Source organism: Rutidosis leptorrhynchoides, chromosome 1 (genome assembly GCF_046630445.1).
Source record: "Rutidosis leptorrhynchoides isolate AG116_Rl617_1_P2 chromosome 1, CSIRO_AGI_Rlap_v1, whole genome shotgun sequence".
Taxonomy (NCBI): Eukaryota; Viridiplantae; Streptophyta; class Magnoliopsida; order Asterales; family Asteraceae; genus Rutidosis; species Rutidosis leptorrhynchoides.
Window position 1 is genome coordinate 407256546 of NC_092333.1, and position 18313 is coordinate 407274858.

Sequence of the window (18313 nt, forward strand, 5' to 3'; positions counted from 1 at the left end):
GTTACTCGGCAGCTATAAAGGCAATTCTAGTTAATACGCAAGTTGTTCAGTAAAAGAAATAAAGACACGTAATTCATAAGTCCAGAAACAAGTCATGCATTCAGGTTTTACTATGACGACTTCTTATCCTTGATCTTGTGGAAAGTAACCGTTATGACCATTTACTAGGCAGCATGTTGTAATGTCGTCAAAAGGACGAGGGTTTCGTAATGTCCAACAGCCCCGTAATAATCTAAAAACCTTGTTTCTCACCCCAACTACTGAATCCGTCACTTGTGGGAAGGTTTTATTTAAAAGTTGTAATCCGATGTTCTTTTTCTCACTTTGGTAAGAAGCGAACATCACTAACCCGTAAGTATAACATGCTTCTTTATGTTGCTTGTTAGAAGCTCTTTCAAACTCACGAAATCCTATGTTGGGATATGTTGAGTCAAAATAGGTTCTTAACCCGTAGCGTAAAATTGCATTTGGGTTCCCCGCATTTAACGCTTTAAAGAAAACAACACGGCGTAACTTACGGTCTCCCCAATGCGATATACCCCACCTATCAAAGGAAAGCCTTTTATAAACTAAGGCATTTCTGGAAAGTCTTTCAAATGTTTGACAAGTTAATTTCGCCATAACTAAATGTGCTGATGAATTCCGACCGACTCTAGACAAGATTTCCTCAATCATATCCTCTGGTAGGTCTTCTAAAATATTCGGTTGTCTACCCTTAACGTCCGTTTTATTTTTATACTGTAAAATAGACAAGGATTAGATTGGTAAAAGATAATAACAAATAATACAAGCAATTTTTACATAGTACATAAAAGTACAAGCACACTACAATACATATAATACACAACATGATTACAACCCTCTAATCTGAATCACTGGTTTCTTCTTCTTCGAACTTGGTTCGTTTTCTTAATTTTCTAGGGATATATGGTGTTCCTCTAATACGAGCCGTCGTTTTCCACAATGGTTTAGAAAAACCTGGTGGTTTAGAGGTTCCCGGGTTATTGTTCCAATTTAGGAAATACGGATGTTGCCGATACATATAAAGTTCATCGGGGTTGGAATCAGGTTTCTCCATTTTTATACCTTTTCCCTTATTATTTTCTTTTGCTTTATTAAATTGGGTCGAGGTAATTTCTATAACATCATCGGAATCCTCATCGGGGTTCGATTCATCGGAAAATTGGTAATCTTCCTAATATTTTGCTTCCTCGGCGGAAACACCATTGACCATTTTTAACTTTGGTCCGTTGGTTGAGTATTTTCTTTTATTTAATAGATTTACTGTAGGTATCAATATTTCTTCCTCCGGAACCTCTTCTTCTTCTGGTTCCTCCTCTTCTGGTTCCTCCTCTTCTGGTTCCTCTTCTTCCGGTTCCTCCTCTTCCGATTCTTCTTCGGGAATTTGTGAATCTTCCCAAAATATATTCAACTCTTCATTATTATTAGGTGAGTCGATGGGATTTGTACTAGAGGTAGACATCTATCACACAATATCAAACACGTTAAGAGATTAATATATCACATAATATTTACATGATAATAATATATAGTTTCCAATAAAAAAATATTAAGCAATCGTTTTTGAAGAAAAACACGGTCGAAGTCCAGACTCACTAATGCATCCTAACAAACTCGGTAAGACACACTAATGCAAAAATTCTGGTTCTCTAAGACCAACGCTCTGATGCCAACTAAAATGTCCCGTTCATATTGATTATAAACATTCCATATTAATTGATTTCGTTGCGAGGTTTTGACCTCTATATGAGACGTTTTTCAAAGACTGCATTCGTTTTTTAAAAACAAACCATAACCTTTATTTTATCGACAAGGTTAAAAGGACATCATCTAGATTATCCAGAAATGATAATCTAAAAAATATCACACTTACACACTACCAATACATATTGGTTTACAATATTAATATATTACAACAAAGTAAATCTCGAATGCAGTTTTAAACAATATTATACAAGCATGCTGACACCAACCAAATCTTGTCTTTATTTTAGCATGCAACAGCGGAAGCTCTTAATAATCACCTGAGAATAAACATGCTTTAAACGTCAACAAAAATGTTAGTGAGTTGTAGGTTTAACCTATATATTTATCAAATCATAATAATAGACCACAAGATTTTATATTTCAATATACATCACATTCATAGAGATAAAAATCATTCATATGGTTTGAACACCTGGTAACCGACATTAACAAGATGCATATAAGAATATCCCCTATCATTCCGGGACATCTATCGGACATGATAAAACAACATCGAAGTACTAAAGCATCCGCTACAACAGATGGGGTTTGTTGGGCCCAATAGATCTATCTTTAGAATTCGCGTCAATTAGTAGACTGGTTTACTAATTCTTAGGTTACCAAGTAAAAAGGGGCATATTCTTCTTCGATCGTTCAACCATAGAAAGTAGTTTCATGTACTTTTGTATATTTTGTAAAACATTTATAAAGCTGCATGTATTCTCATCCCAAAAATATTATATTTTAAAAGTGGAACTATAACTCACTTTCACAGATTTTTACTTCATCGGGAAGTAAGACTTAGCCACTGGTCGATTCACGAACCTATAACAAATATGTACATATATATCAAAGTATGTTCAAAATAAAATTACAACATTTTTAATACGTTTTAATGTTTTAAGTTTATTAAGTCAGCTGTCCTCGTTAGTAACCTACAACTAGTTGTCCACAGTTAGATGTACAGAAATATATCGATATATATATCTTGAATTAATCCACGACCCAGTGTATACACGTCTCAGGCTAGATCACAACTCAAAGTATATATATTTTTTGAATCAACCTCAGCCCTGTATAGCTAACTCCAACATTACTGCATATAGAGTGGCTATGGTTGTTCCAAATAATATATATACATGGGTCGATATGATATGTCAAAATGTTTGCATACGTGTCTATGGTATCCCAAGATTACATAATATATTAGAATACATGTATAATACAATATGAGTTAGCTAGGATATGATTAATATAGATTTGTTACCAATTTTCACGTAGCTACAACAAGAAAAATTATCCAATCTTGTTTTACCCATAACTTCTTAGTTTTAAATCCGTTTTGAGTGATTCAAGTTGCTATGGTTTCATATTGAACTTAAGTTTATGAATCTAAATAGAAAAAGTATAATTTTATAGTCGGAAATATAGGTTACAAGTCGTTTTTGTAAAGGTAGTCACTTCAGTCGAAAGAACGACGTCTAGATGACCATTTTGGAAAACATACTTTCACTTTGAGTTTAACCATGATTTTTGGATATAGTTTCATGTTCATAATAAAAATCATTTTCCCAGAAGAACGACTTTTAAATCAAAGTATATCATAGTTTTTAATTATCTAACCCAAAACACCCCGCGGTGTTACTACGACGGCATATATCCGGTTTTACGGTGCTTTTCGTGTTTTCAGGTTTTAAATCATTAAGTTAGCATATCATATAGGTATAGAAAATGTGTTTAGTTGATTTTAAAAGTCAAGTTAGAAGGATTAACTTTGTTTGCGAATAAGTTTAGAATTAACTAAACTATGTTCTAGTGATTACATGTTCAAATCTTCGAAAAAGATAGTTATACATATATGAATCGAATGATGTTATGAACATCATTACTATCTCAATTTTAGTAGGTAAACCTACTGGAAATGATGAAAAAATAACTTGAGCTTCAAAGGATTTTTGATGGCTTGGTAGTTCTTGAAATAGAATCATGACATAAAAACAAGTTCAAGTAAGATTATTACTCAAATTAAGATAGTTATAGTTATAGAAATTGAATCAAAGCTTGAATATGAATATTACCTTGATTTAGAAAGATAACCTACCGTAAATAACAAAGGTTTCTTGATCTTATATGATTGCTTGGAATGGATTAGGAAACTTGGAAGTAAACTTGTAAACTTGGAAGTGTTCTTGATGTGTTCTTGAGTAATTGTTTTTATGATGATTATAGGTAATAACCAAAGCTTGTATTTGATGATTTTTGCTAGAAAAATAGTAACTTGGATGTTCATAGAAGAGTGTGTGTGTTTCGAGAGAGAATTGGGAAGAAAATTGGAAGTGAAATGGAGTAGGTGGTGAGTGGTGAAGGTGAGTGGAGTTAAAAGGAGTTCTTGTTTTTGTTTCCTTGCTCATAAGTTATGCTAGTTGTCTAATTGTTAGTTCCACATATTTGTTGACTATCTAGGGCTACTAAGAGCTGAATTATTGTGTGTATATACCAATAGTATATTTGTCTAGGAGCTGGGTATTGTACGAGTACGAATACGGTTGTATACGAGTAGAATTGTTGATGAAAATGAATGAGAATGCAATTGTAAGAATTTTTGTTAACTAGAAGTACTTTGATATGTGTCGTGAAGTCTTTCAAAAGTGTACTAATACATCTAAATACACTACATGTATATACATTTTAACTGAGTCGTTAAGTCATCGTTAGTCGTTACATGTAAGTGTTGTTTTGAAACCCTTAAGTTAACGATCTCATTTAAAGTTGTTAATCCATTGTTTATTATATCTAATGAGATGTTAAATTATTACATTATCATGATATTATGATGTATGAATATATCTTAATATGATATATATACATTAAAATGTCGTTACAACGATAATCGTTACATATATGCCTCGTTTCAAAATTCTTAAGTTAGTAGTCTTGTTTTACATATGTAGTTCATTGTTAACATACTTAATGATATATATAATTATTATTTTATCATGTTAAATATAGTGTAACAATATCTTAATATGATACATATGTATTTAGTCAGACGTTGTAATAACGATAATCGATATATATATCGTTTCGAGTTTCTTAACTTAGTAGTCTCATTTTTATGTATATAACTCATTGTTAATATACTTATGGAGATACTTAATTATCATAATCTCATGTTAACTATATGTATATCCATATATATATCGTCATGTCATTTTTACAAGTTTTAACATTCGTGAATCGCCGGTCAACTTGGGTGGTCAATTGTCTACATGAAACTCATTTCAATTAATCAAGTCTTAACAAGTTTGATTGCTTAACATGTTGGAAACATTTAATCATGCAAATATAGTTTTTAATTAATATATAAACATGGAAAAGTTCGGGTCACTACAGTTTCTTCGTTGAACTGTTAAAAACGGGTTCATCTAATTTTGTATCAACAACGGGGTTCTTTGTAATCGGGTCATCATTAGGTGTTTCTTCATCTTTCCCACACTTAGGAATTTTTATTGGTTCAACAGTTTTGGTTGGTGGAGATTTAAACTTTCGGTTCACAAAGGTGACCTATTTTTCACCATCCCTAAGTGTCATTCTACTTTCTCTTACATCAAAGAACGCTTCGGTGGTTGCTAAAAATGGGCGACCTAAAATTAGAGGAATATCAAGGTCTTCCTCCATATTAATAACTATGAAATCTACAACAAAGGTCAAACTTCCCACTTTAACAAGTAAATTGTTGGCTATTCCAACCGGGTGTTTAATGGTTAGGTCGAATGATTGAACACCTATGCTGGTTGGTCTTAATTTACCCACACCTAATCTTTTGTATAAGGAAAGAGGCATAACATTTTCACTTGCTCCAAAATATGCGAGCCCATTATACATAGCACCATCATTAAAATAAGCAAGAAATGATAAATTCACCTGGGTCTCCCACTTTAGTAAGTGGAGTTGGTTTGTTAACCTTTTCCGGGTGCTCTTTTCTTGGTTCTTTCACTTCTACTTGAACTTCTTGTTCATATTTTTCTTCGTTTCTTGGAATGGGAGGTTTATATAGAAATTCTTCTTCATCACTCCAATTTGAAACCTCTCCACCTTCCAATTTTGGCTTTTCATATGTTGTTGAAAATATATTTATGTTTTCATTATGAGGGTTTTCTTTGGTGATGAAATTATGATTAACTTCATTTTTAACTTTCATCGGATCATGTATGTAATGTTTAACTCTGTGACCATTAACTTTAAATTCAATCCCATTTGAATTTATCAACTCTATTGTTCCGTATGGGAAAACTCTTTTGACTATAAATGGTCCAGACCATCTTGATTTCAACTTTCTAGGAAATAGCTTGAATCTTGAATTGAAAAGAAGAACTCTGTCTCCTTCCTTAAATTCTTTTGAACTTCTGATTCTTTTATCATGCCATTTCTTCATTCTTTCCTTATAGATTAACGAATTTTCATATGCATCATGTCTTAATTCTTCTAATTCATTTAGTTGACTTAATCGTAGACGTCCAGCTTCATGTAAATCAAGATTACATGTCTTCAATGTAGTGACCCGAAATTTTCCATGTTTATATATATTTATATATATTAAATGAAATTGTTATTTACATGATTAAGTGTTTCCAATATGTTAAGCAATCAAACTTGTTAAGACTTGATTAATTGAAATAGGTTTCATATAGACAATTGACCACCCAAGTTGAACGGTGATTCACGAACGTTAAAACTTGTAAAAACTATATGATGACATATATATATAAATGGATATATATATATAGTTAACATGATATTATGATAAGTAATCATATCATTAAGTATATTAACAATGAACTACATATGTAAAAACAAGACTACTAACTTAATGATTTTGAAACGAGACATATATGTAACGATTATCGTTGTAACGACATTTAATGTATATATCATATTAAGAGATATTTATACATTATAATATCATGATAATATAATAATTTAAAATCTCATTTGATATTATAAACATTGGGCTAACAACACTTAACAAGATCGTTAACCTAAAGGTTTCAAAACAACACTTACATGTAATGACTAACGATGACTTAACGACTCAATTAAAATGTATATACATGTAGTGTTTTAATATGTATTCATACACTTTTGAAAGACTTCAAGACACTTATCAAAATACTTCTACTTAACAAAAATGCTTACAATTACATCCTCGTTCAGTTTCATCAACAATTCTACTCGTATGCACCCGTATTCGTACTCGTACAATACACAGCTTTTAGATGTATGTACTATTGGTATATACACTCCAATGATTAGCTCTTAGTAGCCCATGTGAGTCACCTAACACATGTGGGAACCATCATTTGGCAACTAGCATGAAATATCTCATAAAATTATAAAAATATGAGTAATCATTCATGACTTATTTACATGAAAACAAAATTACATATCCTTTATATCTAATCCATACACCAACGACCAAAAACACCTACAAACACTTTCATTCTTCAATTTTCTTCATCTAATTGATCTCTCTCAAGTTCTATCTTCAAGTTCTAAGTGTTCTTCATAAATTCCAAAAGTTCTAGTTTCATAAAATCAAGAATACTTCCAAGATTGCAAGTTTACTTCCAAGTTTTTTAAATCCATTCCAAGTAATCATCCAAGATCAAGAAACCTTTGTTACTTACAGTAGGTTATCTTTCTAATACAAGGTAATAATCATATTCAAACTTTAATTCAATTTCTATAACTATAACAATCTTATTTCGAGTGGAAATCTTACTTGAAATTATTTTCATGTCATGATTCTGCTTCAAGAACTTTCAAGCCATCCAAGGATCCTTTGAAGTTAGATCCATTTTTCTCATTTCCAGTAGGTTTATCCAAGGAACTTGAGGTAGTAATGATGTTCATAACATCATTCGATTCATACATAAAAAGCTATCTTATTCAACGTTATAAACTTGTAATCACTAGAACATAGTTTAGTTAATTCTAAACTTGTTCGTAAATAAAGTTAATCCTTCTAACTAGACTTTTAAAATCAACTAAATACATGTTCTATATCTATATGATATGCTAACTTAATGATTTAAAACCCGGAAACACGATAAACACCATAAAACTGGATATACACCGTCGTAGTAAAACTGGGGGCTGTTTTGGTTGGGATAATTAAAAGCTAAGAAGAACTTTGATTTAAAAGCTATACTTCTGGAAAAATGATTTTTCTTATGAACATGAAACTATATCCAAAAATCATGGTTAAACTCAAAGTGAAAGTTTGTTTTTTAAAATGGTCATCAAGATGTCGTTCTTTCGACGGAAATGACTACCTCTTTCAAAAACGAATTGTAACTTATTTTTCTGACTATAAACCTATAATTTTTCTGTTTAGATTCATAAAATAGAGTTCAATATGAAACCATAGCAATTTGATTCACTCAAAACGGATTTAAAATGAAGAAGTTATGGGTAAAACAAGATTGGATAATTTTTCTCATTTTAGCTACGTGAAAATTGGTAACAAATCTATTGCAACCATAACTTAATCAACTTATATTATATATTATGTAATCTTGAGATACCATAGACACGTATACAATGTTTCGACCTATCATGTCGACACATCTATATATATTTCGGAACAACCATAGACACTCTATATGTGAATGTTGAAGTTAGCTATACAGGGTTGAGGTTGATTCCAAAATATATATAGTTTGAGTTGTGATCAATACTGAGATACGTATACACTGGGTCGTGGATTGATTCAAGATAATATTTATCGATTTATTTCTGTACATCTAACTGTGGACAACTAGTTGTAGGTTACTAACGAGGACAGCTGACTTAATAAACTTAAAACATCAAAATATATTAAAAATGTTGTAAATATATTTTGAACATAATTTGATATATATGTATATATTGTTATAGGTTCGTGAATCAACCAGTGGCCAAGTCTTACTTCCCGACGAAGTAAAAATCTGTGAAAGTGAGTTATAGTCCCACTTTTAAAATTTAATACTTTTGGGATGAGAATACATGCAGGTTTTATAAATGATTTACAAAATAGACAAGTACGTGAAACTACATTCTATGGTTGAATTATCGAAATCGAATATGCCCCTTTTTATTAAGTCTGATAACCTAAGAATTAGGGAACAGACACCCTAATTGACGCGAATCCTATAGATCTATTGGGCCTAACAAACCCATCCAAAGTACCGGATGCTTTAGTATTTCGAAATTTATATCATATCCGAAGGGTGTCCCGAAATGATGGGGATATTCTTATATATGCATCTTGTTAATGTCGGTTACCAGGTGTTCACCATATGAATGATTTTTATCTCTATGTATGGGATGTATATTGAAATATGAAATCTTGTGGTCTATTATCACGATTTGATATATATAGGTTAAACCTATAACTCACCAACATTTTTTGTTGACGTTGTAAGCATGTTTATTCTCAGGTGATTATTAAGAGCTTCCGCTATCGCATACTTAAATAAGGACAAGATTTGGAGTCCATGTTTGTATGATATTGTGTAAAAACTGCATTCAAGAAACTTATTTCGTTGTAACATATTTGTATTGTAAACCATTATGTAATAGTCGTGTGTAAACAGGATATTTTAGATTATCATTATTTGATAATCTACGCAAAGCTTTTTAAACCTTTATTGATGAAATAAAGGTTATGGTTTGTTTTAAAATGAATGCAGTCTTTGAAAAACGTTTCATATAGAGGTCAAAACCTCGCAACGAAATCAATTAATATGGAACGTTTTTAATCAATAAGAACGGGACATTTCAGTTGGTATCAGAGCGTTGGTCTTAGAGAACCAGAATTTTGCATTAGTGTGTCTTATCGAGTTTGTTAGGATGCATTAGTGAGTCTGGACTTCGACCGTGTTTACTTGAAAAATGATTGCTTAACAAATTTTGTTGGAAACTATATATTTTTAACATGTGAATATTATGTGATATATTAATCTCTTAACATGTTTGATATTGTGTGATAGATGTCTACCTCTAGCACAAATCCCATTGACTCACCTAATAATAACGAAGAGTCGAATATATATTGGACTGATTCACAAGTTCCCGAAGAGGAACCGGAAGAAGAATCAGAACCGGAAGAAGAATCAGAACCGAAAGAGGAGGAACCGGAGGAGGAAATAGAACCGGTGGGGGAAATAATAAAACGGTTAAGTAAAAGAAAATCCTCAACCAACCGACCAAGGTTAATTATGGTTAATGGTGTTTCCGCCAAGGAAGCAAAATATTAGGAGGATTACCAATTCTCCGATGAATCGGATTCCGACGAGAATTCCGATGATGTTATAGAAATTACCCCAACTAAATTTAAAAAGGCAAAAGAAAATAATAAGGGAAAGGGCATAAAAATAGAGAAATCTAAGTCCAACTCTGATGAACTTTATATGTATCGTCCACCCCCGAAGTCCTTAAGTTGTAACAATGACCCGGGAACCTCTAAACCACCAGGTTTTTCTAAACCGTTGTGGAAAACGACAGCTAGTATTAGGGGAACATCATATATCCCTAGAAACTTGGCAAAACGAACCAAAAACGAAGAAGAAGAAACGAGCGAGTCGGAATAAGATAGTTGTATTCATATGGTGTAATATATGTAATATAGTGTGCTTATGCTTTATGATATATGTAAAAATTGCTTTTATTAATAAGTATTTTTTTATGAATCTAACTCTTGTCTATTTTACAGTATAAAAACACAAAATGGGTAGACAACCCAATATTTTAAGAGACCTACCCGGAGACATGATTAATGAAATCTTGTCTAGAGTCGGTCAGAATTCTTCGGCAAAACTATTTACGGCGAAATCAGTTTGGAAGACATTCGAAGAACGTTCCAATAATGCCTTGGTTTATAAGAGACTTTCGTTTGAAAGATGGGGGATATCACATTGGGAAACCCATAAGTTACGATGTGTTTACTTTGACGCATATATTGCAGGGAACCCAAGTGCTATTTTACGCAACGGGTTAAGAAATTATTTTGACTCAATGTATCCGAACATAGGACTTCATGATTTAGAAAAAGCGGCTAACATGCAACATAAAGAAGCATGTTATGCTTACGGGTTAGTAATGTTCGCTTCTCACCAAAGTGAGAACAAGAACATCGGGCTACAACTATTAAACAAAACATTTCCACAAGTAACGGAGTCAGTAGTTGGGGTGAGAAACAAGGTTTTTAGATTGTTACGGGACTGTTGGACATTACGTAACCCTCGTCCCTTTGACGACGTTACAACACGCTGTCTTATCAATGGCAATAACGGTTATGTTCCACAAGACCAAGGATGGGAAGTAGTCCTAGTAAAACCAGAATGCATGACTTGTTTCTGGACGTATGAATTACGTGTCTTTATTGCCTTTGCTGAACGACTTGTGTACTAGCTAGAATTATCTTCACAACTATCTTGTATCAAAGTTATTGTGTGCTATATTTCATGCTTTATGTAAAATAAGCGGTATTGTAAGTTTGTAAAATATTGTATAAAAGTTTGAACGCGAAATATTATTATAATCAGTTTTTCATATAGAATTGTAGTAGTTGAATTGTATATTAGCTACTAAGTATGAACTTAACGGGTAGGTACTACCCGAATTTAAACTTATAAAATGCTAATATGAAGAAAAAGCTTTTACAAATGAGTTCATATTATGCTACGAAATACTATTAACTACTCTTAATATTCTGTATGATTAACTTGTTCCATTTGACTATTTTGAAGGAAATGGCACTGACTACTCGACACACCATGAATATGAATGAAGAGGAATTCCGTACTTTTCTAGCTTCAAACATAGCCGCAGTACAGGCTGCGCTACATACCAACAATAACCTTGGATCTAGCAGTACAGGAAATCGTGTAGGATGCACCTACAAAGAATTCACTGCCTGCAAACCTTTGGAATTTGATAGAACCGAAGGACCGATCGGATTGAAACGGTGGACCGAGAAGGTCGAATCGGTGTTTGCCATAAGTAAGTGTACTGAAGAGGACAAAGTGAAGTACGCTACACATACCTTCACAAGTTCTGCGTTAACATGGTGGAATACCTATCTAGAGCAAGTGGGATAAGATGATTCTTACGCACTACCGTGGTCAGCATTAAAGCACTTGATGAACGAGAAGTACCGTCCCAGAACCGAGGTCAATAAGCTCAAGACAGAACTTATAGGGTTACGAACCCAAGGATTTGATATTACCACGTACGAAAGACGATTCACAGAATTATGCCTATTGTGTCCGGGAGCGTTCGAAGATGAGGAAGAGAAGATCGACTCGTTTGTGAAGGGATTACCGAAAAGAATCCAAGAAGATATAAGTTCACACGAGCCCGCCTCTATACAACAGGCATGTAGAATGGCTCACAAACTAGTGAACCAGATTGAGGAAAGAATTAAATAACAGGCGGCTGAAGAGGCCAATGTGAAGCAAGTCAAAAGAAAGTGGGAGGAAAACGGTGATAAGAATCACCAATACAACAACAACAACAATTACAACAATAATCGCAACAACTATCCCAACAATCGCAACATCAATCGTAACTACAACAAACGGCCCAACAACAACAACAACAACAACAACAACAACAACAACAACAACAACAACAACAACAACAACAACAACAACAACAACAACAACAACAGCAGCAACAGCAACTACAACAATCATCCCAATAACAATAATAACCGCAACAACAACAACAACAATCACAAGCAGCTATGCCAAAGGTGTGAAAAGTATCACTCGGGGTTCTGCACCAAATTTTGCAATAAGTGTAAAAGAAATGGTCATAGCGCGGCGAAGTGTGAGGTCTACGGACCAGGGGTTAACAGAACGAAAGGAACAAATGGTGTCGGAACGAGTAATGGTGGAGCAAGTAGTGTCGGAGCAAGTTATGCCAATGTAGTTTATTATAAATGTGGAAAACCGGGCCACATTATTAGAAATTGCCCGAACCAGGAGAACACGAATGGACAAGGCCACGGAAGAGTTTTCAATATTAATGCAGCAGAGGCACAGGAAGACCCGGAGCTTGTTACGGGTACGTTTCTTATTGACAATAAATCTTCTTACGTTTTATTTGATTCGGGTGCGGATAGAAGCTATATGAGTAGAGATTTTTGTGCTAAATTAAGTTGTCCATTGACGCCGTTGGATAGTAAATTTTTACTCGAATTAGCAAATGGTAAATTAATTTCAGCAGATAATATATGTCGGAATCGAGAAATTAAACTGGTTAGCGAAACATTTAAGATTGACTTGATACCAGTAGAGTTAGGGAGTTTTGATGTGATAATCGGTATGGACTGGTTGAAAGAAGTGAAAGCAGAGATCGTTTGTTACAAAAATGCAATTCGCATTATACGAGAAAAAGGAAAACCCTTAATGGTGTACGGAGAAAAGGGCAACACGAAGCTACATCTTATTAGTAATTTGAAGGCACAAAAACTAATAAGAAAAGGTTGCTATGCTATTCTAGCACACGTCGAGAAAGTACAAACTGAAGAAAAGAGCATCAATGATGTTCCCGTCGCAAAAGAATTTCCCGATGTATTTTCGAAAGAATTATCGGGATTACCCCCACATCGATCCGTTGAATTTCAAATAGATCTTTTACCAGGAGCTGCACCAATAGCTCGTGCTCCTTACAGACTCGCACCCAGCGAGATGAAAGAACTGCAAAGCCAATTACAAGAACTTTTAGAGCGTGGTTTCATTCGACCAAGAACATCACCGTGGGGAGCTCCTGTTTTGTTTGTCAAGAAGAAAGATGGTACATTCAGGTTGTGTATCGACTACCGAGAGTTGAAAAAACTTACCATCAAGAACCGCTACCCACTACCGAGAATCAACGACTTATTTGATCAACTACAAGGCTCGTCTGTTTATTCAAAGATTGACTTACGTTCCGGGTATCATCAATTGCGGGTGAAAGAAGATGATATTCCAAAGACTGCTTTCAGAACATGTTACGGTCATTACGAGTTTATGGTCATGCCTTTTGGTTTAACTAATGCACCAGCTGTGTTCATGGACCTTATGAGCCGAGTGTGTGGACCATCCTTGACAAGTTTGTCATTGTTTTCATTGATGACATACTTATTTACTCAAAGAATGACCAAGAACACGGTGAACATTTGAGAAAGGTGTTAGAAGTATTGAGGAAGGAAGAATTGTACGCTAAATTTTCAAAGTGTGCATTTTGGTTGGAAGAAGTTCAATTCCTCGGTCACATAGTGAACAAAGAAGGTATTAAGGTGGATCCGGCAAAGATAGAAACTGTTGAAAAGTGGGAAACCCCGAAAACTCCGAAACACATACGCCAGTTTTTAGGACTAGCTGGTTACTATAGAAGGTTCATCCAAGACTTTTCGAGAATAGCAAAACCCTTGACTGCATTAACGCATAAAGGGAAGAAATTTGAATGGAAGGATGAACAAGAGAAAGCGTTTCAGTTATTGAAGAAAAAGCAAACTACGGCACCTATATTGTCATTGCCTGAAGGGAATGATGATTTTGTGATTTATTGTGACGCATCAAAGCAAGGTCTCGGTTGTGTATTAATGCAACGAACGAAGGTGATTGCTTATGCGTCTAGACAATTGAAGATTCACGAACAAAATTATACGACGCATGATTTGGAATTAGGCGCGGTTGTTTTTTCATTAAAGACTTGGAGGCACTACTTATATGGGGTCAAAAGTATTATATATACCGACCACAAAAGTTTTCAGCACATATTTAATCAGAAACAACTGAATATGAGGCAGCGTAGGTGGATTGAATTGTTGAATGATTATGACTTTGAGATTCGTTACCACCCGGGGAAGGCAAATGTGGTAGCCGACGCCTTGAGCAGGAAGGACAGAGAACCCATTCGAGTAAAATCTATGAATATAATGATTCACAATAACCTTACTACTCAAATAAAGGAGACGCAACAAGGAGTTCTAAAAGAGGGAAATTTAAAGGATGAAATACCCAAAGGATCGGAGAAGCATCTTAATATTCGGGAAGACGGAACTCGGTATAGGGCTGAAAGGATTTGGGTACCAAAATTTGGAGATATGAGAGAAATGGTACTTAGAGAAGCTCATAAAACCAGATACTCAATACATCCTGAAACGGGAAAGATGTACAAGGATCTCAAAAAATATTTTTGGTGGCCGGGTATGAAAGCCGATGTTGCTAAATACGTAGGAGAATGTTTGACGTGTTCTAAGGTCAAAGCTGAGCATCAGAAACCATCAGGTCTACTTCAACAACCCGAAATCCCGAAATGGAAATGGGAAAACATTACCATGGATTTCATCACTAAATTGCCAAGGACTGCAAGTGGTTATGATACTATTTGGGTAATAGTTGATCGTCTCACAAAGTCAGCACACTTCCTGCCAATAAGAGAAGATGACAAGATGGAGAAGTTAGCACGACTGTATTTGAAGGAAGTCATCTCCAGACATGGAATACCAATCTCTATTATCTCTGATAGGGATGGCAGATTTATTTCAAGATTCTGGCAGATATTACAGCAAGCATTGGGAACTCGTCTAGACATGAGTACTGCCTATCATCCACAAACTGATGGGCAGAGCGAAAGGATGATAAAAACGCTTGAAGACATGCTACGAGCTTGTGTTATTGATTTCGGAAACAGTTGGGATCGACATCTACCGTTAGCAAAATTTTCCTACAACAACAGCTACCATTCAAGCATTGAGATGGCGCCGTTTGAAGCACTTTATGGTAGAAAGTGTAGGTCTCCGATTTGTTGGAGTGAAGTGGGGGATAGACAGATTACGGGTCCGGAGCTAATACAAGAAACTACCGAGAAGATCATCCAAATTCAACAACGGTTGAAAACCGCCCAAAGTCGACAAAAGAGCTACGCTGACATTAAAAGAAAAGATATAGAATTTGAAATTGGAGAGATGGTCATGCTTAAAGTTGCACCTTGGAAAGGCGTTGTTCGATTTGGTAAACGAGGGAAATTAAATCCAAGGTATATCGGACCATTCAAGATTATTGATCGTGTCGGACCAGTAGCTTACCGACTTGAGTTACCTCAACAACTTGTGAATGTACATAACACTTTTCACGTCTCGAATTTGAAGAAATGTTTTGCTAAAGAAGATCTCACTATTCCATTGGACGAAATCCAAATCAATGAAAAACTTCAATTCATTGAAGAACTCGTTGAAATAATGGATCGTGAGGTTAAGAGACTTAAGCAAAACAAGATACCAATTGTTAAGGTTCGATGGAATGCTCATAGAGGACCCGAGTTCACCTGGGAATGAGAAGATTAGATGAAGAAGAAATACCCGCATTTATTTCCAGAAGATACGTCAACACCTCCAACTGCTTAAAATTTCGGGACGAAATTTATTTAACGGGTAGGTACTGTAGTGACCCGAACTTTTCCATGTTTATATATATATTAAATGAAATTGTTATTTACATGATTAAGTGTTTCCAACATGTTAATCAATCAAACTTGTTAAGACTTGATTAATTGAAATAGGTTTCATATAGACAATTGACCACCCAAGTTGAACGGTGATTCACGAACGTTAAAACTTGTAAAAAATATATGATGACATATATATATGGATATATATATATATATATAGTTAACATGATATTATGATAAGTAATCATATCATTAAGTATATTAACAATGAACTACATATGTAAAAACAAGACTACTAACTTAATGATTTTGAAACGAGACATATATGTAACGATTATCGTTGTAACGACATTTAATGTATATATATCATATTAAGAGATATTTATACATCATAATATCATGATAATATAATAATTTAAAATCTCATTTGATATTATAAACATTGGGTTAACAAAACTTAACAAGATCGTTAACCTAAAGGTTTCAAAACAACACTTACATGTAACGACTAACGATGACTTAACGACTCAGTTAAAATGTATATACATGTAGTGTTTTAATATGTATTCATACACTTTTGAAAGACTTCAAGACACTTATCAAAATACTTCTACTTAACAAAAATGCTTACAATTACATCCTCGTTCAGTTTCATCAACAATTCTACTCGTATGCACCCGTATTCGTACTCGTACAATACACAGCTTTTAGATGTATGTACTATTGGTATATACACTCCAATGATCAGCTCTTAGCAGCCCATTTGAGTCACCTAACACATGTGGGAACCATCATTTGGCAACTAGCATGAAATATCTCATAAAATTACAAAAATATGAGTAATCATTCATGACTTATTTACATGAAAACAAAATTACATATCCTTTATATCTAATCCATACACCAACGACCAAAAATACCTACAAACACTTTCATTCTTCAATTTTCTTCATCTAATTGATCTCTCTCAAGTTCTATCTTCAAGTTCTAAGTGTTCTTCATAAATTCCAAAAGTTCTAGTTTCATAAAATCAAGAATACTTCCAAGATTGCAAGTTTACTTCCATGTTTTCTAAATCCATTCCTAGTAATCATCCAAGATCAAGAAACCTTTGTTACTTACAGTAGGTTATCTTTCTAATACAAGGTAATAATCATATTCAAACTTTAATTCAATTTCTATAACTATAACAATCTTATTTCGAGTGAAAATCTTACTTGAAATTGTTTTCGTGTCATGATTCTGCTTCAAGAACTTTCAAGCCATCCAAGGATCCTTTAAAGCTAGATCCATTTTTTTCATTTCCAGTAGGTTTATCCAAGGAACTTGAGGTAGTAATGATGTTCATAACATCATTCGATTCATACATAAAAAGCTGTCTTATTCAACGTTATAAACTTGTAATCACTAGAACATAGTTTAGTTAATTCTAAACTTGTTTGCAAATAAAGTTAATCCTTCTAACTAGACTTTTAAAATCAACTAAACACATGTTCTATATCTATATGATATGCTAACTTAATGATTTAAAACCCGGAAACACGATAAGCACTATAAAACTGGATATACGCCGTCGTAGTAAAACCGGGGGCTGTTTTGGTTGGGATAATTAAAAGCTAAGAAGAACTTTGATTTAAACGCTATACTTCTGGAAAAATGATTTTTCTTATGAACATGAAACTATATCCAAAAATCATGGTTAAACTCAAAGTGAAAGTATGTTTTTCAAAATGGTCATCAAGATGTCGTTCTTTCGACGGAAATGACTACCTCTTTCAAAAATGACTTGTAACTTATTTTTTCGACTATAAACCTATACTTTTTCTGTTTAGATTCATAAAATAGAGTTCAATATGAAACCATAGCAATTTGATTCACTCAAAACGGATTTAAAATGAAGAAGTTATGGGTAAACAAGATTGGATAATTTTTCTCATTTTAGCTACGTGAAAATTGGTAACAAATCTATTCCAACCATAACTTAATCAACTTGTATTGTATATTATGTAATCTTGAGATACCATAGACACGTATATAATGTTTTGACCTATCATGTCGACAC